Raw genomic sequence first — 3050 nt, 5'->3', positions numbered from 1 at the left:
GGCAAAAGGGAGCGACCCCTTGGGCAAGGGTCGCTCCCAGGGGGGCATTTTTTTAGGAAGGCCTTTTCTGCCCCCCCTGGGGGCAGATTGGCCTATTATTAGGCCGATCTGCCCCCAGGGGGGGCAGAAACCTCTAGGCACCAGGGACCTTTTTTTTTTTTTTTTTTTTTGTGATGATTTCTTTTTTTTTAGGTGGGGAGCGATCCCTTAGGCAAGGGTCGCTCCCCTACGGGGCAATATATATTTAGGCCATTTCTGCCCCCCTTGGGGGCAGATTGGCCTATTTTGATAAGGCCAATCTGCCCCCAAGGGGGGCAGAAACCATTAGACACCAGGGAGTTTGTTTTTGCGCGCGTATGTCACGCAACAAAGCGACCCCTTTGGCAAGGGTCGCTCCCAGGGGGGGCAATTTTTTGGGAAGGCCTTTTCTGCCCCCCCTGGGGACAGATCGGCCTATTATTAGGCCGATCTGCCCCCAGGGGGGGGCAGAAACCTCTAGGCACCAGGGATCTTTTTTTTTTTTTTTCTTTTTGTTATGTTTTCTTTTTTTTTTAGGTGGGGAGCGACCCCTTAGGCAAGGGTCGCTCCCCTAGGGGGCAAATTATATTTAGGCCATTTCTGCCCCCCTTGGGGGCAGATTGGCCTATTTTGATGAGGCCAATCTGCCCCCAAGGGGGGCAGAAACCATTAGACACCAGGGAGTTTTTTTTTTTTGCGTGAATTTCACGCAAGGGGAGCGACCCCTTAGGCAAGGGTCGCTCCCTGGGGGGGGTGGGGGGGGGGGATTATTTTAGGCCATTTCTGCCCCCCTGGGGGGGTAGATCAGCCTATTTTGATTCGGCTGATCTGCCCCCAAGGGGGGCAGAAACCACTAGGCACCAGGGATTTTTTTGTTTTTCTGTTTTACAGATGGGGAGCGACCCCCTTGGACAAGGGTCGCTCCCCTGGAGGGGCAAAATGTATTTAGGCCATTTCTGCCCGCTTTGGGGGCAGATCGGCCGATTTTAGGTCAATCTGCCCCCAAGGGGGGCAGAAACCACTAGGCACTAGGGATCTTTTTTTTGCGCCGTCACACAAGGGGAGCGACCTTGTAGTCAAGGGTCGCTCCCCGGGGGGGGGTAGGGGTGGGGGGGGCAAAGTTATTTTAGGCCATCTCTGCCCCCCATGGGGGCAGATCGGCCTAATGGTATTAGGCCGGTCTACCCCCAGGGGGGGCAGAAACCTCTAGGCGCCAGGGCAAATTTTTTTTTTGTGTTTTTTTTATTGGTTTGGTGTTTTTTTTTAGAGAAGGGGAGCGACCCATCAGGCAAGGGTCGCTCCCCTGTGGGGCAAATTGTGTTTAGCCCATTTCTGCCCCCCTTGGGGGCAGATTGGTCGATTTTAGGTCAATCTGCCCCAAGGGGGGGGGGTTCAGGGGGCAAATTTATTTTAGGCCATTTCTGCCCCCCCTGGGGGCAGATCGGCCTATTATTAGGCCGATCTGCCCCCAGGGGGGGGCAGAAACCTCTTGTTGCCAGGGCAAATTTTTTTTTTGTGTTTTTTTTTTTTGTTTGTTTGGTTTTTTTTAGAGATGGGGAGCGACCCATCAGGCAAGGGTCGCTCCCCTGGGGGGCAAATTGTGTTTAGACCATTTCTGCCCCCCTTGGGGGCAGATTGGTCGATTTTAGGTCAATCTGCCCCAAGGGGGCAGAAACCACTAGGCACCGGGGATTTGTTTTTTGGCGCCAATGTCACGCAGGGGGAGCGACCCCGTAGGCAATGGTCGCTCCGGGGGAGGGGGGGGGGGGGGTTCAGGGGGCAAATTTATTTTAGGCCATTTCTGCCCCCCCTGGGGGCAGATCGGCCTATTATTAGGCCGATCTGCCCCCAGGGGGGGGCAGAAACCTCTTGTTGCCAGGGCAAATTTTTTTTGTGTGTTTTTTTTTTTTGTTTGTTTGGTTTTTTTTAGAGATGGGGAGCGACCCATCAGGCAAGGGTCGCTCCCCTGGGGGGCAAATTGTGTTTGGACCATTTCTGCCCCCCTTGGGGGCAGATTGGTCAATTTTAGGTCAATCTGCCCCAAGGGGGCAGAAACCACTAGGCACCGGGGATTTGTTTTTTGGCGCCAATGTCACGCAGGGGGAGCGACCCCGTAGGCAAGGGTCGCTCCGGGGGGGGGGGTGTTCGGGGGGCAAATTTATTTTAGGCCATTTCTGCCCCCCCTGGGGGCAGATCGGCCTATTATAAGGCCGATCTGCCCCCAGGGGGGGGCAGAAACCTCTTGTTGCCAGGGCAAATGTTTTTTTTGTGTTTTTTTTTGTTTGTTTTTTTTTTTTTAGAGATGGGGAGCGACCCATCAGGCAAGGGTCGCTCCCCTGGGGGGCAAATTGTGTTTAGACCATTTCTGCCCCCCTTGGGGGCAGATTGGTCGATTTTAGGTCAATCTGCCCCAAGGGGGCAGAAACCACTAGGCACCGGGGATTTGTTTTTTTCCGCCAATGTCACGCAGGGGGAGCGACCCCGTAGGCAAGGGTTGCTCCGGGGGGGGGGGGGTGTTCGGGGGGCAAATTTATTTTAGGCCATTTCTGCCCCCCCTGGGGGCAGAAACCTCTTGTTGCCAGGGCACATTTTTTTTGTGTTTTTGTTGTTGTTTGTTTTGGTTTTTTTTAGAGATGGGGAGCGACCCATCAGGCAAGGGTCGCTCCCCTGGGCGGCAAATTGTGTTTAGATCATTTCTGACCCCCTTGGGGGCAGATTGGTAGATTTTAGGTCAATCTGCCCCAAGGGGGCAGAAACCACTAGGCACCGAGGATTTGTTTTTTGGCGCCAATGTCACGCAGGGGGAGCGACCCCGTAGGCAAGGGTCCCTCCGGGGGGGGGGGGGAGTGGGTGTTCGGGGGGCAAATTTATTTTAGGCCATTTCTGCCCCCCCTGGGGGCAGATCGGCCTATTATTAGGCCGATCTGCCCCCAGGGGGGGCAGAAACCTCTTGTTGCCAGGGCACATTTTTTTTTTGTGTTTTTGATTTTGTTTGTTTGGTTTTTTTTAGAGATGGGGAGCGACCCATCAGG

This window comes from Pleurodeles waltl, chromosome 4_2, assembly GCF_031143425.1.
Source record: "Pleurodeles waltl isolate 20211129_DDA chromosome 4_2, aPleWal1.hap1.20221129, whole genome shotgun sequence".
NCBI classification, from domain to species: Eukaryota; Metazoa; Chordata; class Amphibia; order Caudata; family Salamandridae; genus Pleurodeles; species Pleurodeles waltl.
This window is presented reverse-complemented; position numbering follows the sequence as displayed.